Below are 24537 nucleotides of genomic sequence, written 5' to 3'. Positions count from 1 at the left end.
AATGTGTCCAGGACTCACACTATGCCAACCCCCAATGAAAGATAAGCAAGACAGAGCTTTCCCTTTCCCGTCACCACTCCCTTCTCCTTCTGTGTCATGTCTTTTTAGATTGTAAGCCTGAGGGCAGGGAACCGTCTAACTAAAAAGATTGCATGTACAGCGCTGTGTAAATTTACAGTGCTACATAAATAAAGGTTAATAATAATAATAATAATAGAGACTGAGCTGCAGGAGCAGAGATGTATTCATATTTGAATTAATGTTTGCAGAAAGAAACAGAGCAATGCTGGATTTATTATCAGAAAAGAGACTGACTAGTCAAAGGGATCTGATTGTCATGTTGCTTCTTTGTTTTTCTCCTACCACTGCAAATCTCATAACAAAAACCAACAACTATAATTATCCCCTTTACAGCAGAGAAGAGCAGCCAACAACTGACAGGCCACATACAGTCCATAGCTTGTGTGCAACCCATTATACCACCCACAAGGCCCACACTTTGCTCCATTATGTTTTCCCACCATTCCATCATAAAAAGATAGCAGCAAGCAGGTGCATGAATAAGATTAAGGGCCAGACCATGGAATGCTATAGGAGTGTTCTAGCATCCATCATGAAGAACTCTCAAGTTCACAAGTAGACCTGTCAACCTCCCAGTCAATCTTCATTCAACAGGGGTGGGCAACTCCTCAACAGGGACGGTAGATGGAAAAGACACAAGAGGGATGGACAGAAAAAAGAGAAAAGAAGAAGGAAATATTTGCCCAGCGGGTGGGGGTGGAGAATAGAAACAAATCTCTTTATATGAAATTGATAATGATCTCAGGACCATCATACTTCCACTCTATGTCTACGTCTACTTCCCCTCCCTCTCTCACACAATTTTACACACACACTTAAAGAGAAGATAAAGCCACATATACAATGGTGATGATCTTGAGAGAAAGAATGTTGGATAGCTCAGGCCCTGCTTGCCATGTGCTTGTAGCTCTCAACAGATTACTTTTAAGGCAATGAGGTTATCAGTGAAAACAAAATGGCCCACGCCTATTTTACAGGGCCACTTTCTGGTTCCTTGATAGGTAGCGGCTTTTTGACTATGAATCCTGCAAGATGTGACATGAAACAAAGGTCAGAAGATAATGTAAGGGCTTAATGCTGGGCAATGAGGAGTTTCAGCTGGAGAGAAAATGAAGAGGGGAAAGTAAGGATTTATATCATTTTATTCAACTACTTTGGGAAGCCTCTGCTCTCACCCTAGGAAACCGTAATCCAGAGTATTAAAGGCTCCCATCTACAAAGGGAAAGCGTATGCACAGAAGGCAACTAATAAGTGGAACATGCTTACAGAAGGTTATAGTTCTATATACACAATAAATGAACGTCATGGTGTTTAAGAAACATTCTTTTGCTGGCAATCTTGCTTTATGCACTGGTCAGTAATTACTACTTTAAGCCACATGAATGAGAAATGTGTACTGTATTTTTTCATATGGGTATATGCCACAGATAGCCTTAACTAGAATTCAGTGCAGTGAATATATCAATATCACATTTCCCTTAAAAAAGAACCAAACAATTTCAAATCACAACTTTAGGCACAACAGCGCACCACAGACTTCCCATTCCCCAAAAGCAGTTGGAGCGCTGACACACAAATAGGTTGGGGAAAACCAACCTCTATTAACATCCCAGAATCCCCCATTCATGTGCTAATGTCATACCCACAGTGCACCTGATTGTTCCTATTATGTACAATACAAGTACATGCTGAAGATATAAACCTATGAACCTGTTCTGAATAGCTCCACAGAGCTCTGAACTTTCACCTCTGCACACTATATAGCTCTTTGCTACTTATTTATTACCTAGGAAAGGATAAGTAAAGACTAACATATCTGAATATTGCAAATGGCATCTGTAATGCAAACCAAGCAAAAGTTGAAATCAAGACATTGACAGTTCTTGGCATAAATCATATTCTATTAGTATGAGTGTATCCGTTACACATATGCAAAAGAATCTGTATTTTTATTTGCTCAGTACTGCTGGGCATGCAGGGTTGTTGTTGCTTTTTAATGCCTGCAACAGTGTTTGGGAAAGGCCAAAATAGAAGTCCACAAAAGCTTATACAGTCAGCCCTTCTTATACATGGATTTTTTATACACGGATTCAAGCATACATGGTTTGAAAATGTTCAAAAAAGTATAAATTTCAAATATCAAACCTTGATTTTCCATTTTTATAAGGGACACCATTTTGCTATGTCATTATATTTAATGGGACTTGAGCATACATGGGGGATCTTGGAACCAAGCCCCAGTATATAACAAGGGTCCACTGTACTACAACAGTTAGCCTCAAATGTGTTGCAAGATCCCTTCTCCCACCAATCCCCCTTTGCCTTCTTGTGTTTTACAACGCTTGTGTTTTGCCTTCTCAGTGGCTGCTCCTGGGCTCTAGGACTCAATTCCCTGAGGAGTCAGATTCACATCCTCCCTGCTTTTTTACAGACAAGTAAACACTTTTCAGTTTAGGCAATTCTGTTGACTGACTGTGTAAGGCCCATCTCATACTCTCAGATTACTCTGATGGCATAGTCATGGAAGTGATCTGAATAGTAAAGAGGTGATTTCCAAGGCCTCTCAGGAAAAGCAAAAACCTTTGTTTTGTATGAGATGCTAGTTTTATCAGATGCAGTTCTCAAGCCTGTTATATAGTCAAGAAGTGAAGGCAGCATTGAGGGCACAAGTCCTATTAAAACAGTAAATGAGGAGAAAAAAGTTTTTCTATTCTATTTTACAACACAACTGTATTCTGTCTAACAACTATAAGTAAAGCTAGCATTTTGAGCAACTATAAAAGAAGGCAGCAGATCAATTAATTACGCCACCTGGATTTAATCAAAAGGTAAACAACCCACCAAGGAGTGCTGCAGTTGCAGCCCACCTTTCACAGATGCCACATTTGATGCCAATGGAAACTGAACTGAAGCAGTACCACATTCCTTCAGAGATGGAAGAATCAAGGCTGAGATTCATTATGAGAAAGTCCATCCAATACTAAAGCTTCAACTCTGGGACCTCAAAGGAAAGCTCTGGGCGGGAAATTCACCTTGTTATTTTGCCCTTTTTTTAGTTTTCAGGCAAAAGAAGTGGGAAGGCAAGAGAAAGCTTGTCCTATACTTCCGGAGAGATGCCTATTTTAGAACAAAACCGTCATTCCACATCCTTCTTCTTACAAGTTTTTTGAAAAGGAAAAGAAGATGTCCACATCCCTGCGCAGGAACTCAATGGATGCATCACATTAATATGTTTTTTGTACATCCTCACCACTTTCTGCAAAGTGGAGAGTGAGTGGTCACATACCTCCAGATAAGTGTTCTGTTTTACTCAAGACAATAAACACTTGCCATTCCAAAGGACTCGAAGTAAACATTCAAGAAAGTATGCAGTAACATCCTGTTCATCCACTGACTGCTCAGGAAACGTAACTGAGGAACATGTTTATTCTAATCAATTTAATATAATTTGGTTAGGCCATAATTTACCTTTCAAAATACCATTAGTTACACAATCCCACTTTTAGAAATAGGCCAGGCTGCTTTTTTTCCCCTTTTTTTAGTTACATTAATTTAGCATCTGAATGATTTTGTTTTCAGATATCAAGGGAGAAAAGGTATCTGAACAACTCCTCAAACTCTCAAAACTATTACTTTTCATTCTAGGCCAAGAAAAAAAGCATGGTTCCAAAACTAAAGTGGTTCTTCAAACAAAAATGTGTAGCACTGACATAAGAAAATTTCCCAGATAGTTATGCACTTAGCTTTATCCAAGTATAGGTGGATTGGAGAGTAGTGCGCTTAAGGATGTACTTGTACTAATCGCAAGATTCTTATCTTGATTGATGGAAAAACCCATAGCAAAAAGAGATTTCTTAGTTTTAATCACACACTAAAGCAAAGTAACGCACAGGCTCTTAAAGCTAAGGGTTTGAGCAGACGCATCTACAAACAGAAGCAGTCTTCTCTCCCTCTCTCTCAAAATGGTTTCTGTTCTCCTCTTTTCAAGAATGCATACAATCTCCTGATAAAAACCAGATTGCTTCTTTTTCTTCATGCCTCAGTCATGCTTCACTCAGGACTGTCCACGATAAACAAGCCAAACATTTGTTTAGTAACTTATTAAAATCAGCTTTTGGAAATACCAAAAACTGACAAAAGTGCAAAGACTGGTTCTTGGAAACAACATATCAACACCAAGCATTCTTTCACCTCTACAAAATGGAGGGTCAGCTAATTATGGTTCTGTCCAAAATGCAGTATTTCCATCAGAACAAATCCTAAAATCCAATATAGTGCATACCAAAGCACACTACTAAAATGGCAGATCAAGTTAAAATGGGCTTCTAACTTGGGCATCAAGTAAAGTTGCAAAAAAGGTAACTTTATTTTTTAAAAAACCAGAAGATTAATTGTAAGTCAAGGCTCAAGGAAACTATTTTCGGGAGGAAAGGCATCTTGAGCAAAACATTCCACTTTTTATAAAGAAAGTATTTGCCTATTTATATTACTATATTCAGTTTGCTAATACTTAATCTTCTAGGAACATACAAAAGCTAAAATGATCCCAGAAATGAGCAGCTAGAGATCCATCACTAAGGTGTGCTTCAAGGTGTAAAAAATTTCAAGTTCATCTGAGCCCTGCTGTAATGCTGGTTGTTCACATCAAGAAGGAAAAATAGACATTATGACAGGAAAATCAGGTCATCAAATCTGGCATAGAAGAGAGGGAATTGAAATAAACATACAGCATGTGCTGTTCTAATGAAACAGTCCCATTCCCATGCCTTCTTGCTAGCTAAGTTACAGTAAGCAGTGTATAGTTAGAGAGGGTATAGTTACAGTAAGAACTGATTACAATCACACTGTTTGCAAGCCTAGTAAGAAAAGACTTTAGCCTGAAATTCTCACTTTTTCCTTTACATATCTACTTATATGGAAAGAACTTACATATTCTTCCTTGTTACTACCACTTTATACTTTATCTTAAACAGATTTGCCAACACTCAGCAGAATAACTTCACCTCAGCCCGATGCAACATGAACAATTCAACTGATAAAAAGCTACCACAATTAGAAGCTGTTGGTGCGGTCTTAGGACCCACTCCCATTCTCCTGTAAAAAGCCTTACCTGATTCACAGAACACTATATAAGTATTTGTATATGACACACAACAATAATTTAGTCTTAAAAATGACTTGGAGGACAAAATTGGGGGCATACTTATCAAATCTGCAGATGACAACAAATTAGGGGGAGTAGCTAATACCCCAAAGGACAGGATCAAAATTAAAAATGACCTGAATAGACTAGAAAGCTGGCCCAAACCTAACAAAATGAAATTCAATACGGAGAAATGTAAGGTACTGCACTTAGGGTGGAAAAATTAAATGCACAGATATAGAATGGGGGACACCTGGCTGAATGAAAGTACATGTGAAAGGGATCTGGGAGTCCAAATAGACCATAAGTTGAACATGAGTCAACAGTGTGATGCAGCAGCTAACAAAGCCAATGTGATTCTAGGCTGCATCAAGAGAAGTATGGTGTCTAGATCAAGAGAAGTAATAGTGCCCCTCTATTCTGCTCTGGTCAGGCCCCACCTGGAATACTGTGTCCAGTTCTGGGCACCACAACTTAAAAAGGACATTGAGAAACTGGAGCGTGTCCAAAACAGGGTGACTAAAATGGTGAAGGGTCTGGAAACCATGTCCTATGAAGAAAGACTTAGTGAACTGGGAATGTTTCGCCTGGAGACGAGAAGGTTAAGAGGTGATATGATAGCCCTGTTTAAATATTTGAAGGGATGTCATGTTGAGGAGGGAGCAAGCTTGTTTTCTGCTGCTACAAAGACTAGAACGCAGGGGGATGCAAACTTCAGGAAAAGAGAATCCACCTCAACATTAGGAGGAACTTCCTGACAGTAAGAGCTGTTCGACAGTGGAACAAACTCCCTCGGAGTGTAGTGGAATCGCCTTCCTTAGAGGTCTTCAAACAGAGGCTAGATGGCCATCTGTCGGGGATGCTTTTAGATTTCCTGCATGGCAGAATGGGGTTGGACTGGATGGCCCTTGCGGTCTCTTCCAACTCTACGATTCTATGATTCTATATGATGCAATTCAAGTAAACCTTAAATCTTTTGAGAGGAATAAGATCACTAAAGCAGTTTCATAGATGCTGTTGACATGGTGGACGAAAAAGAACAGAATCAAAGCAGTGAGGATAGAGCTGAGGGTGGTCGGAGCTACCACCAAAAAGCTTATGTAACTACAGTGGTCTCTCTACATTCACTGGGGTTAGGGGTGAAGGACCCACGTGAATGTGGAAAAACCACAGATAAAAAAACACTGTTCTTTTTACCTGAGAGATCACCTATCTAGGAATCTCCAAGTTCTCCAGTGAAATTCTATGGACAACAGTTGATTACAGAATCATGCTGGAGGACGTACAAGTGCCTAGAGAAGTATTTACTCTAGGAACATTTATATTTTCCAGCACAACTCTATTGTCAACTTCTCACAGAGTTGTGCTGGAGGACCTAGAGATTCCTAGAGTGAACATATTAACCAAAACCGCAAGAGTCAAAGCCACTAATATGGATGGCCAACTGCATTCTAAAAGGTTGCAATTCTGAAGATGCAGGCACAGGATAACCCAATTGTGTGTCACATGGACCAACAAGAAGGAATTCGTAAAGATGTGTGATTATTACAACTGTAAGTACAGTTGGTCGTCCACATCCATGGATTCTTTATCCACGGATCTGACTATCTATGGCTTGAAAATACTACAAATATATATAAATTCCAAAAAGCAAAGCTTAATTTTGCCATTTTATATAAGGGACACCAATTTACTATACCACTATATTTAATGGGACTTGAGCAACCACCAATTTTCTTATCCATGGGGGTCCCGGAACTAAACCCCAGCAGATACCAAGGGCCCAATGTATTTAGCCTTAGATTGCCATCCTCTAAGGCTCAAAAGAATGTGACTGCTGCACTCGTTGCACCAGCACTTTAAGCCAGTTTTTGTATGGTTTTAATCTTGTAATTTTAATATTGTTTTTAATAGTTTATATATCGATTTGGATGCTTATGTGATTACTGTTTGTAAAGTGCACATTTGTGTACTTCTGTGTAACCTGCTTTGATCTGCCAAGGAAAAGCAGGCTATAAATAAACATTTATTATTATTATTATTATTATTATTATTATTCAGTGAGTTTCATGGCTAAGTGGGAATCTAACCCTGGTATCAAGATTTGTAGTCCAGCTCTAAAACCACTACACCATGCTTGTTCTTTCATTTGACAATTTAACTGGTACTATAATTACGTTTGAGGGCTAACCCTTCTCAATGCCCATTTTGTTTGTAGTTGTGGCTGCTTCCATCTATCCCACCCTAAACCTCTTCAGCTTCTCCAAACCCACTTTAAGATACAATATTCAAAGCACCCATTTTGTTCTGCCATATCTACAATTGCAGGCAGAATGTATGTGAAGTATTCCTTTTTAAACTACATCATTTTTTATTATAGTAGATGTCAATATCTAATCTAAGGAATATTCTATGTGCTGCTTTATGACAAACCCATAATTTCACAGGGTTTTCTTAAGCAAGGAAAGAGGTTTTGTCAGTTCCTTCCTCTGAAATATAGAATAGTTATTATAAAATTCCATACAATATTTATCATTAAACATAGATACCTTATCTGGCTAATATTCTAAGTGTAATTTTATACTTATTAAAAATGTACTGACTTGTCACTATTTTTAAATTATACATAAATAATCCTTGACTGGCTATAAGTAAAGTTATTTGAAACTGCTTTCCTAAAATCATTCAAGATATCCAACTGGCAAGTGTAAATAAAATATGGCCAAAAATATTGTCATGCCTCCAGAGCATCTTTGATGCTCTTGAGACATATATTTAGTTAAGATTATAATAGATTTTCTATGTATTAGTTTAGGAGGGGAAATAAAGATCTACAGCTTTAAGAAAGACAAGGATTGTGGGAAATCCCAGGGTCTTATGCTGTCTCCCTCTAGCTAGTCTCAGAGTGTAGTAAGATTTCAGCCAAGTCAGACCTGGAGAGAGTATTTTCCTTTGAAAAAGATAAGTCCACAAAAGAAGTCCTCAGAAGAAGAAAGATAGAATCCACCAAGAAGAGAACAAGGTATTTAGGAAGGACTATTGAGAAAAAGGAGATCAGTTTCATGTTTGTGTTTATAACCAGCAAAGCTTTTGGAAACTTAAGAATTTTGTGGACAAGTCTTTTGTTCTGGCTGTGTTCCTGAGAGCCAGAGGCCTTATTACACCCAAAGTACATAGTATTGCTCTTGGGACAAAACAAATATCATTTGGTAAATAGACTGATCTGACCATGCGGTGCCTTGAAGCTGACTTATACTAACCGTGAAGCAAATCTATAATGCATTTTTTCTTGGCATGATGTATTCAGAGGAGGTTTGCCACTGTCTTCCTCTTAGGCTGAGAGAGTATGACTTGCCCAAGGTGGCAGAATGGGTTTCTGAGACTGAGGTGGAATTCAAACCCTGGTATTCCGGAGTCCTACTCCAACACTCAACCCCCCCTGCCCCCATATCATGCTGGCTCTCTAATCAGATACTAAGGATAATCCTTGGATACATACTATTTAATTTAAATATTTTCAAATCAGCTTAATTTTGCTATACCATGGCTGTATCCTAAATGTAGATGGCCTAAATAACCTAAGGAGGCAGATTTTGGAAACTAAGTAAGGTAAACCCTGCTTAGCAATTGGATGGGAGACCATCTATGAATACCAGGTGCTGCAGACTCTATTTCAAAGGAAGGAACTGGCAAAATTACCTCTGATATTGCCTAGGAAAACACTATGCCATTTATAGGTTGACAGATGACTTGAAGGCGCATGCACACATAGTCTAAACGTGTAAGGAGGTACAGTACTTTGTTATTTGTACAGACCACTGTTATACCAGGCGTTGTGTTGCTATCAATATTCTTGTTGGCTTGCCTTGTTGTTGTTTTAGGGTCTCTGGAGTACTTCCATGGACCAGTTCCCCTGCCAGGGCCAACCAGGAGAACATAATCTCCATGGGGACATGTCTGAATTCCACAGGATCATTGGAGCTGATACTATGGGCTACCCATCCCTGTCTTACAATGTACTGTAATACATTATCATTTTATGATTATTACAATTTAAAGTGTATCATCTACAGCTGGGGTGGGTAGACTGTGCCCCATCAGAAATTCTTAAAAAGCAACTCCATCATGCCCAGATAGCATAGGTAATGGTGAGGGGTCACAGGGATTGAGGTCTAACTGAAGGGCTTCACAGCAAAAGGCAGGAAATGCATGAAATACATAGCTGATATTAACCCCATTAATGAATCAGTTTAAAGTTCCTGGGAAAACAAATCAGCTTTCATGCTGAAAAGAATGTAATGCTGGCACCAGCCGCAGCCATCTGCATACATGCAATGAAAAAACAAGTCTGAGAAAAAACTGGGGGGGGGGGGGGGGAGGAACTGACCTTCTGGACCAAATGTCTAGCTTTCACATAATAACAGAAAGACATCTTTGAAGAAACAGTGTTACTGAAGGTCTCCACCACTGTAGATGGAGGCCAAGACAAAAAAAGAGATTATAGGGCTTATCTTCCAAAGAACCAAATACCATAAATTTCAAGAATCAGCAGCAATAGAGACGCCTCAGGAGTTCAAGCTATTTGTGCAAGCACCTCCATGCAGGACATTGTATGATAATGGAAGTTTACAAGAAATTGCAAGAACTTCAGTTACAACTGTAATTACTTCCTTAATCTAGGCAAACAGAATTTTGTAATACTGCCTGCAGTCACTGTTGAGCAATCAGTTTTTTAAATAATTCAACTTTTTACACAGGATAATCTTGAATTACTAGTGACAGAATCTGACAACTTTCTGAAACGATACAGAGAACACTGTATTTAAAGCATAGAAATCCTAAATATGAGGTATACAGCTCCTGGATTCAAGGATGAAATTCTTTTAACAGTGAAGATGAAAATGCTGGTTTGTGTAGGGTTCCACATTTGTGTGCAGCCTTGTGTTAAATAGCAGTCCTGTTAAATGGAAATGTTGCACAACTGACCAAGACATCAAACATGCAACCAATGACACAACCTTATGTGCATTCATGTGTAATGTGAACCATGTACAAATGGCACCACATTCAGAACTCTGCTTCTGCTACCTTGAACTGAATGCAGTCATCCCACATTAAAAAAAATATTTACATACACAGGACAACAACAGCATCCTCACCATTGTGTAATGCCTTAAAATCTTTAAATCACTATGTCAATTTGTGTGCATACGTGCCTCCAAGTTGCCTGCTGACTTATGGCAAACCCATGAATTTCATCACTCTATAATACTGCTTTCGCTCAAACATTAAAGAAGCTATCCAAGCGAAGTGTTTCTATACATCTAGGATTTACCTTCTTCCACAATATTCCAACTGCAGGCCAAATGATATTTTTCTAAGAGTTGTTTTTAAATAAGCTGCTCAGAAACTGATTGCAGGTTGTATAAACATATCTTTCCCCAGAGCAACATGAAATCCTACACCCACTCCACAGGTCCTGTAGAGTATTATTAAAGGATTGATAGCATTCTTGATCTTAGCACACATCCAATGGGTTTGGAGTAAATTTGTAAGGCATAAAAATTGTAGTAGTACTCAGTGAAGACCAAGAAAAGTCGAGTTTGAAAAATCTTATCTTAACTTCTTATCAAAGAGATTAAAAGATATGCACTCAAGGGGTGGAGGACACTAGTAAGAACAGAAGACAGGGTTGTGGAGCGTGTTTTAGTTTTCTACCAACAGCTACCATTGTTCCCAGGAAAAAGCAACAGTTCCTTCAACATCTCCTTTTTTTCTCAGCTTCTGCCTAAAGTAGGCTGAACTTTCCCAATGATCAGGATGGTACACAAACAGCTCTATGACAGGAATACAGGAAGCTGGCCTAAATAGTGTACATTGGCAGGACACTTATTGAACTCCTTTTCTCTTGCATGTTTCCTTCTGTAGTCAAGAACAAAGTTTGTTAATAACTGGCTACCCTTACATAGCTATGTATGTATGCATGTATGTACGTATTGTATTTACATCCCATCTTTCTCCAGCACTGGACCCAAGACAGCTCTGTTGTTGTTAACAAGTTAAAACAATTTGTTAAATTCATCGCTTCTCGGCCTTTTGGCTAAGATCAAGTGTAGGAATTTGTTAATTTTTTATTGTACAATTTAAAAAAAAAGAATTGCACAAGATCCAAGTCCGGAAAGGCAGCGGTTTTACCACTCATGGACCTGGCATTAATCAGCAACATTTTCAATCCAGGGGTGCTGTTTCCAAGGCTAACCAAGATGTTTGTGCTGGGGGACAATCAACTATCACTGTTAGCAATCAAAAATCCAGCAGGTGAAACTTTACTCATATACAGCTGTATGAAAGGGAAAGCATCCACTGGATTTCTGTCTTTTAATGACAACATAAGTCTATCAAGAAAATAAATTTTTCGGCATACTAATATAATTCTTTAAATCTGTCTTCAATAATACAGCTCTCATTCCTGAGAATATCTGCAAAGATGTTACAGAAGCATTAATTAAGACACAGACATTTCTTGCTCCAGGAAATATTGCATCATACATGATTTGTAGATTAGAAAGTAGAGATAAATTCTGATTACAGAGCTTGCAAGATTTTCCCCCTTTGAACTCAGAGAAGCAAACAACAACAACAAAAACAAGTTATTGAGCTCAAAAATTTCCACCACTTGGCCTACACCTTCAATTCAAGCTCCAGCAAAAGAGATTCCACCTCAACATTAGGAAGAACTTCCTGACAGTAAGGGCTGTCTGACAGTGGAACAAACTCCCTCGGAGTGTAGTGGAGTCTCCTTCCTTAGAGGTCTTCAAACAGAGGCTGGATGGCCATCTGTCGGGGATACTTTGATTTGGATTTCCTGCATGGCAGGGGATTGGACTGGATGGCCCTTGCGGTCTCTTCCAACTCTATGATTCTGTTCAACCTACCAGTAATGCTCTCAACCAGAAATGAGGATTGCATGCCTCCAGATATTGGACTGCACTTCCCATCAGCCCTAGCCAGCATAACAAATTTTATAATACAATGAGCACTGCAGTTTAACAACATCTGGAGAGCTGTATGTTGCCCTTTTCTGTCCTAAACAAATGATTTTCAATTAGTTCACTAAGCAAATTTAAAAAATTGTTTTTTGTGGGTTTTTCAGGCTATGTGGCCATGTTCTAGCACAGTTTCTTTCTGACGTTTCGCCAGCATCTGTGGCTATGGGCATCTTCAGAGAATGCTTTGCCTGGAAAAATTGGGTGTATATATACTGTGTGAGCCTGGGAATGCAGGAGTGATTTGCATGTTTATTGTTCTGTGCTGATGGTTGGCCTCAGGCTGGAATTGTGTATAAAAACACAATTTTGCCCTTGTTTTAGGCCTGCTTGATGGTTAAAAATGCTGTAGCTGAATTTCTTACCTTTTCAGTGGTGCAGACCATAAGAAGGGCTAAGTACAGTATATTCCATGACTCTGTACAACTACAAAATCCAAAGAACGCAGCATGCAAATTATTCTAGCTTTCACTTTTTCAAAACCTTACAGCCCTTCTGGAAGCAAAGATAGGCTTTCCAGTGGAAGTGGGGGGGAGAGCTGTTCCCAAATGCTCCTCAGTGCCACCTGGGACAGTGGGAAGAGGCAGTTCTGTCACTTTCCTTCTGCCACCATTTTAGGCTTAAAAATCTATTTTTCCAACAGGAAGTGGTCCATCAGGAAGAGACTTCACTTCTACTGGAAAAGGGCCTAAATGGAACAGAGAAATCACACAACATGGTAAAATTATGCCCCAAACCCTCAGATTTTTTTTTGGGGGGGGGACATTTGGGGGCAAAAAATAACAATTGTGAGTAATGCAGTGGAGATGTTGCCCTCCAAGGTCCCCTGTGGGATCAATGTGCCCCCGTCTCCTAAAGTTGCCCATAGCTGCTTTAAAGCCTACACTGGTCCCAAATGGGGGGGGGGGGGTTCCACATCCTACATGACTTGTTCCTTTTTTGAATACATCAGTGAGAGGCAGTGTTAAAAAACTAACTGTTCTAGAAGCAGACGGGAACATCCAGAACAGTACAAAATTAAAAATGAAGGTGGGAGAGCAGAAATAACTCAGGGAGTCCATTTTAAGCACTAATTGCACAAAAAGAATGATACAAGAATAAGCAATTCTGGAAAAATAAATAAATAAATAAAAGGAAAAAACTATGAACCAATTTACAGATTTGTTGTTTTTAACTGCCCTTGAGTTGGTCTCCACTCATAGTGACCATATGGATGAGACATCTCCAAGCCCTGCTGTCCTCCACTGCTCTGCTTAGATGTTATAGACTCAGTCCAGTGAACTCCCTAATTGCATCTAGCGATTTGGTGGGCAGTCTTCATTCCTTTCTACTGCCTTCTACCTTTCCTAGCATTATTGTTTTTCCTAAAGAGTCATGCCTTTTCATTATGTGACCAAAGTACGACAGCCTCAGTTTGATCATCTTGCTTCCAGGGAGATGTTCAGGGACCCATTTTGGCTGTCCACGGTATAACAGTACTCTTTTCCATAACCACATCTCAGATGAGTTGATTTTCTTTTTATATACTTTCCTCACTGTCCAGCTCTCACACTATATGTGGTGATGGGGAATACAATGGCTTGGACAATTCTACCTTTAGTGCTCAGTTGTGTATCTTTAGACTTTAGGACCTTGCCTAGTTCTTTCATTCTTTCATGGTTGCCTTTCCCATTCCTAGTCTTCTTCCTATTTCTTGACTGCAGTCTCTGTTCTGATCAATGTTTGGTCCAAGATACCGGAAAACTTTTAACTATTTCAATTTCTTCATTATCTAGGTTGAGTGTATGTAGATCCTCCATAGTCGTTATTTTTGTTTTCTTTATGTTCAGAAGTAAACTTGCACTTTCTCCCTTCACCTTCCTTAGTAATTGTTCCAAGTCCGTGATGTTTTCCACTAGTAGTATGGTGTCATCCTCATATCCTAGATCGTTGATGTTCCTTCCTTCTATCTTCACTCCTCCTTCATCCAAGTCTAAACCTGCTTTTCATGTGATATTTTCTGCATACAAGTTGAACAAGTAGGATGATAATATGCAGCCTTGCCTGACCTCATTGCCAATTGGGAACCATTCTGTTTCTTCATAGTCTGTTCTAACAGTTGTCTCTTGCCCTAAATACAGATTTCTCATCATGACTATCAAATGTACTAGCACTCCCATGTCTTTAAATGCATTGCATAGCTTTTCGTGATCTATAAAGTCAAAGGCTTTGCTATAGTCTACAGAGGAGATATTTTGCCAGATCCACTGTCTTTGTTTAACTAAACACATGCATGGTGCTGCAAAGTTCGCTGAATACAGGTGACAGAAGGAAGATATTCAACATTTCTATTCCTCCCTAACATGGTTGTCATCAAAGGAAAAAGATGTATTTGTACCCACGTTGGTAATTTGTCACAGAGGAGGCAAGGCAAAATAGCAGTCTGTGTATAGGTGGCTCAAAGTGAGAAATTAATATCTTCTAAACATCATAATTCCAATCTAGCACAGTTGATTTTTCATTTTAGAAAAGTAAAAGTTGAGAAATCTGGACAGAGGAATCCTGCATTACAACATATTTTACTCCTTATCTAGAGTTTGCTGCCTTCCTAGGAAAAAAGACTGAATAATTTACAAGGTTTTGCCAAATATTTGAAAAGGTAGTAATCAGAAATACCCTAATGTACCAGATCCTTGGAAACTAAGTAGCGTCAGCGACTGCCAGTGGTGCAATGATTAAATGCCAGTACTGCAGCCACAACGTTGTGAGTTCAATCCCAGGACTCCAAGGTTGACTCAGCCTTCCATCCTTTCGTAGGTCGGTAAAATGCATACCCAGCTTGTTGGGGATAACTGGCTTACAGATTGTAAACTGTTTAGAGAGTAAGGAGTTCAGTATTAAACAGTATAGAAATGTAAATGCTACTGCTATTGCAACCAAGTTCTGTAGGCTCTATTTCAGAAGAAGAAACTGGCGAAACTATCTCTGAATACTCCTTGCCTAAGAAATCCCTATGAAATCCATGGGGTCGCTATCAGTTGATGGGTAACTTGAAGACACATACAATTAGGATCCAAAGAGCTTCACAAGTGAAGAAGTGATTAAAAATACTATCTACCAAAAAATAAGGAAATACTATACCAAAAAATAAAGAAAAAATCTACGGTACCTCTAATGTTTAATTCACTGTTCAGTTTTCACAAGGATACATAGAAATGTAATCATTCCAAATCTTTGCTATTTTCTCCTAGTAGTATCATGTCATCTGCAGGTTCCTTCCACCAATTTTCATGCCTCCTTCCTCCAAGTCTAATCTTGCTTTACATATGATACATTCAGAATACAAGTTAAACAAAAAAGTGATAAAATTCAGCCTTGTGTGACCCTCTTGCCAATTGAAAACTATTCCATTTCTCCGTATTCTGTCCTAAGGGTGGCCTTTTGTCCTGAGTACAGATTATGCATCAGGACAATCAGATGATGTGGTACTTCCATTAATCTAAGTGTAAACCATAGGTTTTTGTGACCTATACAAAGGTTTTGCTCCAACTCTTGATTCTGATTCTATAGTCTATAATGTGTGCACTTTTATAGATGCGTATATACAAAAACTATAATCCACACTGAAAAACACATTAAAACCCTAGTGTTTCATTTTAAAACACCATATACTAGAAAGCGGAGGTTTGAACTATGAATAGTGACAGCATACCGCAGAAAGTCTCCAAAATGACAACAGGATGGGCAAGCACATCCTGGGGCCCATAGTACATAAGAAATTGCAGATGCAAAATATTACACACATTCCTACAGAGAATCCGTTCTTTGTTAGCAGGATTCTATTACATGCTCCAACAGCATTTACATTTTTTAACAACTTGTGCAATGCTAAGTAAACCAATATCCAGCGGCAGGTAGCTGTTTCACATTAGCAAACTAAAAGAAAGGCCCTAGAAGGCAACTGTGCTTGCTACCTCAACTTCACCTTATATCCCTTCTATTCAGTCAAGAATGCAAGAATACCACTATGCCAGATCAAGTAGGCAGCTTCTTCCTCTGCCTTCCTACTCCAGAAATACCTAGAAAGTTGTACAGAGCTGCTACCTCTGCCCCAGGGCATACTGCAGAAAGCGAAGACAATTGTGGAAGCTGCAGCTAGAGAGAGAGTAGAAAGCCTTGTCAAATGCTTGAAACACATACTATCCTTTCTAGCAGTTACAAACTGGGATTAGGCACCACTAAATTAACACAGTGCACCCACTTCTTTGAGTTCAAGAGTGCCTATGATCCCTAAGGAATAAGAAAGTGAGAGCCATACATGCAGCAGATCAGAACCTTATCTAGCAGTAGGTTTTTTTCTCTCAGGATCCATAAAAAGGAGGATTTACCAAAACAAAAACAAAAAACAGAATTGACCATTTCTGCAGGACACTGATAAAAGAGGGGTACATATTAAATCCCAAATGTCTGAGAACTAGGTAGATGGATGGATTTCCTCATTGATGATTTCATCTTAATAGCACTCTTATAATCATGCCCTTATCATCTTACCTTAAAAGCACTCCCAGAGAAGAATGATTTCAAAATGTGTGGGGTGTAACTGGTTATTTTTAAGAGGAGGTGCATTGCATCTCTTCTTATCTACTGTACACCCCATCCAGTATTTACCCATTGCCATGACAGCAAAAGAACATATAAAACAAGTACAGGCCTATTACCCCCTCAGGGTTACCAGATCGTAACACTGGAAAGATAGCACAAACCACAAACAGCAAAACTGTTCTTGCAGCAACTGGATGCAATGACCCCTTATTTCCTTCCTTAGCCTTTGTGGTGGTCATGGTGTTGCCTGTATTTGCATAACATCCCTTTCAAGACTTGTATGCATGTGTGCTACATGGAAATTGCTGATTAAACTGGAACCATGTCTGGTTCGGGAGAAAAAAAAGTTTCCTATCAGCAGCTTAAAAGGAAACCTGTTTTCGGTACCAAGTCAACTTCCAAGAAAAATTACATCCCTACATAACCTAATTTATCAATGTTTAAATACTCTCAGGATGTGGAAAGCAAACAGATTACTGCCCCTCACCAAGCATTACCTGGAGCTAGACATCCTTCATCCCTGCAACAGCCACACTGACATATGATCATCTCAGGAGGTTGACTGGCCTGCCAAGCACCCTGTAATGTCTTTCTTATGCGGATGCTTGTGTTATACGTTACTACTTTTTGTTAGGAGAATTAGATTGAATGCTGGACTACGATGGAAACCCACAGGTGACCTTGGGCAAGTTACATTCTCTCAGCTTCAGAAGGAAGCAAAGGCAAAGACCTTGTGAACAAATTTTGCCCACAAAACTCTATGTTAGGTTTGCCTTTGAGTCATAATAAGTCAGAAATGACTTGAAGGAACACAACAGTGAATGTTTTGTTAAGAAACACTACTTGACAATGTCTCTGAGGACCTGCCTGATTCACTAGGCTTTTATCCACCAGAAATCACACTAAAGACCCCAGCCTCAAAGCTAAATTCATTCTGAGAGAAAATAGCTTGCTACTCACATTTTTTATTCCTAGATGTTTTTTGCTTACTGCTCTTGGAGATCTCTTGGTGTAATCACTGGCTAGGCTTTGCCTAGATCCATTTAAGCTGAAATCACTGAAGCCTGGAACTGATTCTGTGATTCAGCGAAGGAAGATCAGCATCTTATATTGTTTCTTAAAGTCTTGATACTGGTCCAAAGGACCAGATTAGTTTGTCCTCCTCTGAAACCTTTGCCAAGATCTCCCCTTCTTTGCACTGTTCCAACCTGAATTACACTTTTTGGCTCCTTCTTGAGAAAGACTCAGGAAAAGTAATCTCTTCCCTGCAAAGTAAATTTTTCAGAATGTACCCTCTGTCATCACCATGTATGAATATGAGAGCTGGAGAGTGAAGAAAGCCGACCGAAGAATAATTAAGACCTGGTACAGACTGCCCCAAAAGGGCGGTCTGCTGGCATCTAGTTTTCCGCCGGGGAAAACGCAGCAGACAAACTGTGTGGTTTCCAGCCAGTGGAAAAAGAACCCACAAAAAGTGGGTTCTTTTTCTGCCACGGACACCGCATGGCACTTATGTAACAATGGTGGCACCCATCTTTACAGGGCACAGCTATTTTGACACCCTCGTCACGTGAGAGGGGTGAAGGGTGTCTAGGAGCGCCGCCCCTCATACATGAAGAGGGCGTCCTTTGGAGCTCGTCTGGACCAAGCCAAACTCACCTGAAATGTGGTGCTGGAGAAGAATGTTGAGAATATCATGGATGGCCAAGAAGACAGGTCCTAGAATAGATCAAGCCCATACTCTCCCTGGAAGCCAGGATGACCAAACTGAGGCTGTTGGACTTTGGCCACAACATGAGAAGATATGAATCACTGGTAAAGACAATGATACTTAAAAAGGTGGAAGGCAGAAGAAAGCAAAGAAGGCCATATTCCAGATGGCTGGACTCAATCAAAGAGGCCACAGGCCTGAGTCTGCAAGACCTGAGCATGGTAGTGGAGGACAGAGGGTCTTGTAGATGTCTCTTCCACAGGGTCACCATGAGTCAAGGTTGACTTGAGGGAAGTTAGCTTGAGGGAAGTTAACTGGCAACCCTCTTCAGCTACCGTTCTTTCTCCAGTATGCATGATCACTGGCAACCCTCTTCAGCTACCCCTTCTTTTTCCAGTATGCATGTAGCAGATGAAAAGACATTGAGGACCTCCTCTGCTTTCATACTCCCCTTTTTTCTTTGCAACCCCTGAGACTCAGACTGTCTAGTCCCAAATCCTGCCACCTCCTGCAATCTGAGCCTTCTGTAGCATTCTCAAACTTTGCTGGACTTTAAAAGCCTCTCAACACATATGAATGTGCTTATCCAAGTTAACTTTTCTCCATTCTGAAACAACTGTGCTATATTAGCTAGTTATTAGATAGATACAAATGACTACCAGTTACATATCACAATATGGATTGTTCCCAATGAAACTGTTGTATATTCATGTGTTCAATAAAATTCTCTTTTAGAGAGCTATTTGTGGATGTGGGTTATTGGATCCAATCTTCCTAAGACACTCTACTATCAAATGAAAAAGACCTGTTACAGTCCTGTATGGTCAGAACATGTGTGAATTCATATACATGCTGACGATGCGGTCCAAATATAAAAGGGTCGGTATAGGATATGTGTATCATCTCAGTCCTACTTTGTCTTGGATACCAAATATATTTAATAAAATATCCTCAACATTCACTACTTTCTCAAGTTGCACTCTTTGCTTTGTCTATTTTTACCCAGTGTATCCCTTGGCTAGTCTTGCCAGCATTCCCTTCTACCCAAAGAAGCACACAGCCCTTTCTCATCTTTCTCATGAAGGCCTTCATTTCTGTAACTGATTAGTTTTCTTGCCTCAGTTATTGCTTCCATTAGGATCCCATTTCCCAGGATATTTCCTACGCTACACTCTTCCATAACATTGCATAATTTTCAGTCTTGGTTCACACGCAAACTATGGCTTGCTGTTGTTACACAACCAAGACTCAGGCTCACATGTTGCTTCCACCTATCATATTTCAATGAGTTACTTCCTGATAAAAAGAAGCCAGTATTTACCATTACCTCTGTATTGACAGATCTGTTTATGCTTTTACTTCAACTTCCTATCTGAAGCAGGTTAATAATTCTAATATTGTGCAAAATAACCAATTAACTAGTGTCCTTGTGTTCTAAAACTTTCTCCCAATCATCAAAGGTGCCTTTTGTGAGGTTTCAATCCCAGGTAAACTGACTTCCATTGCTTTCCAAATATTGACTGCAAAGTGTTTTGAGTTCCCAAAGCAACTGAACATCACACTAGTTCATCCAATTAAGTCAGAGGCCTGACCTCCACAACTGAAATGTATGTCAGTATTAGAGATCACTGCATAATCATACACATGAATTTGACCTGTTAAAGCAACATGGTCTTGGGAAGCCACCAATAAAAAAATTATGTTAGCAAACGCAGCCATTTTAAGCCAAGCTTAAAAATTTAATTACCCCCTTGGAAGGCACAGACTGAAAGTGGAAAGTCAGATTATACTCTTCTTGGCTCAAGGTACAAGAGAATAAATTATACTTCTTTCCAAGGTAAACTGTACCTCATCCCACTAAAATACAAGCTCTGTAGAACTCTTTTCCATCCTTATATACAGAGGCACACAGCACTCTGGTAATTACTGTATATACTGGACTATAAATTGATCTCATGTTTTTGGGGGGAAATTATGGATTTTGATATGACCCATGGATAAGTCAAGACTAAGAGTTAGGGGCATTTAACAAAGGATCTATGAATCAAAAGAAAACAATGCCAAAGAACTTACAAAACTGCAGGAGGCATAATAATAATAATAATAATAATAATAATAATAATAATGTTTATATTTCCTGCCTCTCCCACAGATCGAGGTGGGATTGCATCTTTAAAATGATACATAGTAGAAACTGTTTGTGTTCACACTGAAGGATGGAAGGATGAAAGAGCAGAGGAGGGTCAGTACTTCCAGAACAGGTTACACTCTTGCCTTTCACCAGGGGGATGGTCTCTATTTTTACAAGAGTTCAAATACAGTACTTAACCTTGACCCATGGATAAATCAACTCAGATATTTTGAGTCAATTTTTTGACTAAAATTTCTAGACTTATACATGAGTGTATACAGTACTCACAGCCTTATCCTCCATGACTCTGTCTAATCCCCTTTTAAAGTGCTTCAAATTGGTAAACATTGCAACATCTCTCTGTGAGATGCAACTCTTAGCATCATGAGGGGGTTTGGGAGTGTCAGGGAAGCTGAATGTAAAATAATCAGGGGACTACACTCTATTAAGTGTCTACACTTTTATGAGGGCCACCCAAAGTGGAACACTCAAGGTAGAAACACCAGATAAGATGTATCCATTCTCTTCAAGGAGTTACAGCGACATCAGCAGAAGAGAACTGACAGCTCCACTGATGCGACGCTCTAGAAGGGAAGCTACTGGACAGCAACAGCAGTGGAAAGTGACAATGGCAGTGGCATTTTACATAACTGTTGTTAGTAATGCACAAAAGGTACACTGATAAACCACTTCTGAATGTCTTTTATATTGAAAGCCGTACAATGAGACAATCCAAACCGAAGCAAGAGATAGTGCGGGAAAATATGACTCCCAAGGTTGAAAGCCACTCGAACAGGTAAACAACAAAAGACAAGTGCAAATACCTGTAGTTCTATGTCTACTGACGCCTCTTGATTAAAATTAAAAGGTTGTTCAACTCCTGAAATGTTCAGATAAGAAAGGAGAGTCCAAAGCTACACAATACATACTCAGAAAAGGAACCTATGGCCCTGTGTTTGCAAGAGTTGAAGCAAGGCAGTTAGTCACAGAACCTCTTGGAGACCTCTCATTCATAGGGCTGTTATGAATCAAAGCCAATTTGATGGCCTATAACAACAAGAGACAAAAAACAAGTTAACACTGAGAGGGTATCACAAAAAAAGAAAAAGTTCAAATAATTTAACTTTTTTCAACAGGTTCCATTACAAGAGTTCACTATGGTAAAGATTGGCAATTCCCATTCTAGAGGATGGAACAAAATGCAACAACATAACAAAGAAATACAACACTATTCAAACATCACAGACTTTATATGCATAGCTTTTATATCAATAATCAATAAATCTACAGCTTTCTCAGAATGGCTTACAATGCATTTTTAAAGCAGTATTTAATTCTACTTAAACAGCCACTATATTTGATCTTTCCTCATAGGTGACCTGAAAATTTTGTACAAAAAGGCATGCTGTAAACTAAACTGAAAAGTATACCACTGCCATCTTATAGTGAAAGAAACATATTATGTATGGTTGCCAGAGATGTAGCAAAGACATCAGGAGTTCAGGCCCTTTGGCTGTCTCAAGCAGTTAGGAGAGCGTGTCAATGAATTGCCTTGGGAATGTATAGTAGGAAATACGTGTGTGTGTGTGTGTGTACACAAATACACACACCCCATCTGTTCAAAGGTAGGCAAAAACTCTGTGAAGTCTAAGAATTCGAAAGAGCAATCCAAATATTAAGGAATCCACAACACTCAACCCTGACTTTAAGCTGTAAGGTTTACACTGTTACACATGATACACTCTCATTTTCAGATTTCATTTTAAACAAACAACTGAGTGCATTAATATTATTGTCAAGAAAAATTAAAAGGCCATGCTTCAGCTTAATCTAGTTATAACTGCCTTACACTGAATTCTTCAGAGGGGCTGGGCCAACTGCAAATTCCAGCAAAGCAGGAGCCTGTGGACCTCTTTCTCTACAAACTCTAGCCTCGGGGCTACAAAATGCATGCAAGATTGCTCAAGCCAAGAGTGTGTAAAAACAATACGGTCATTTTTCTACCCAGAGGCAAAGATGAGTTCAATTGCACTGTTAGATCCCTTCCAAAACTGTAAATCAGTGTTCAAAGGGAGTGAACTACTAGAAACATTTTTAAAGGCCCCCGGATTCATTTAATATTTATTTTCCCCTGTGCAAGAAGATCAAGATAGATTATAGTCCATTTTACTTCAAAGAAAGTAAAGCAAAATGAGCAGACACAAATATAGGATGGCCAATGCAATCCTAACTCAAATATGTGCCAGCTACAAGGGTTGAAAACAGGCAGAATTCTTTCCTGCCATCTAAACTGGCATTCCCCTGGCTGAAGTACTTTTATCCCAGCAAAATCCCTTTCTCTTAGCTGATCTCAGAAATCAGATGGCAAAGCAACCTGCCAGCAGTGCAGCACAACTGCCCCAGGGCTTAGAGCAGCCATCATAAGAGACAAAGGGAGGACAAGGGGTGGAGTGAGAGAAAAACCAAATTATGCCTGATCCAAATCTTCCCCAAAGACAGCCATTAAGCCAGCAAAAGGCTAGGCCAGCGCAGTCTTAAGTAATTTCCAACATCCCTAGGCTGGGATGGGTTTGGAGTCAATATAGCTTCCGTGTCCTAGCCTTGGTTCAGATGGCCCACAGCTATTTTGTTCAGTTATGATTACACTCTGTTTCCAAGGAGAAAGCTGTGTTAATCTATTTCAGCATAAGAAGGAAAAAAGATGGGGTGGGGAAGAAGGGATGTTAGATGCACTACTTAACACTAGGCTAATGTATTTCATCATTAAGTATTAACAAACTTCAGTCCATCTTATCAAATGCATCAATGAAGTGGACCACAGGCCACAAAGGTTTATGATGAAATGTATCCATTTGTACCAATGTGCTACTAGATCCCCACCAACAACAACCTTTTATACTCTAATTCTGCAATCCCAAATATACTGATCAGAAAAAAAGTCCCATTTCACTCAGTGGCACTTATTTCTGAGAAGACATGAACAAAACTGCATCATACCTCTGCGATCGTGTCAAAAAAGAGTCCAATCACTTTGCACTAAAAATAATATGGAAATGATGGTGCTGTAGAATACAGTAGCACTTGAGAGCAAGATAGTAAGTAAACTTCTTAATTGGGTGACAAGAATAGTAGAGTAAGCGAGATCTACCTGAAGAACGTCACACATTAAAAAAAACTGCTCAGGATCAGTTAATACATTTTTAAAAATTAAGCTTTGGGGAGGTACATCACTGCCTGAAATCACTTTTTATGTAATGCCAGAAACAGAACACACTTGTCCCTTCATATCCACGGATTCAACCATCTATGGCTTGAAAATATTCCAAAAAGGTATAAATTCCAAAAAATAAACCTTGATTTTGCTATTTGATTTAAGGGACACTATTTTAGTATGCAACTGCATATAACTGGAGTTGAGCCTCCATGGATTTTGGTATCTACAGGGAGTCCTTGAACCAAACCTCAGCAGATATCAAGGGCCCACTGTGCATAAATCTCACTCTGAGAGAAGGGCTTGTGAATACAGAGTCCTCTCATGGAGTTAACTGCAAGCCTTGCAATTCCTTCCCAGACTCAAGACTGATTTGTGTAAATGCAAACAAGGGGTTGACTTTGCTTTCCTCTGAGGCTGAAAAGGTGTAACTTGCTCAAGTGTACTCATGGGATTCCATGGCCAAGCAGGGATTTGAACCCTGCTCTCCAGAGTCACAATTCAATAATCAAACCACTACACCATGCTGGCTCTCTGCATTCTTTACTGAAACTTTAAACGTAAATTGCTCTGAAGCCAGAGCAACCTTCTGCAGCATATCTGCTCTGTGGCTGTAGCAGAGTTCACAGAAA

At 39.4% G+C, this 24537-nt stretch overlaps 1 protein-coding gene and 1 pseudogene across 1 annotated transcript in view; one reads left to right on the top strand and one right to left on the bottom strand.

Moving 5' to 3' along the window:
• The window catches only part of PELI2 (pellino E3 ubiquitin protein ligase family member 2), a 101824-nt gene that overhangs the window by 64817 nt on the left and 12470 nt on the right, over positions 1–24537 (bottom strand). The window lies entirely within an intron of this gene.
• On the top strand, positions 11306–11370 carry LOC121920092 (annotated as a pseudogene).

The sequence above is a fragment of the Sceloporus undulatus genome, chromosome 1 (genome assembly GCF_019175285.1).
Source record: "Sceloporus undulatus isolate JIND9_A2432 ecotype Alabama chromosome 1, SceUnd_v1.1, whole genome shotgun sequence".
In the NCBI taxonomy this organism is placed as follows: Eukaryota; Metazoa; Chordata; class Lepidosauria; order Squamata; family Phrynosomatidae; genus Sceloporus; species Sceloporus undulatus.
The sequence above is the reverse complement of the archived record's forward strand: the minus strand, read 5'-3'. Positions and strand labels throughout refer to the sequence as shown.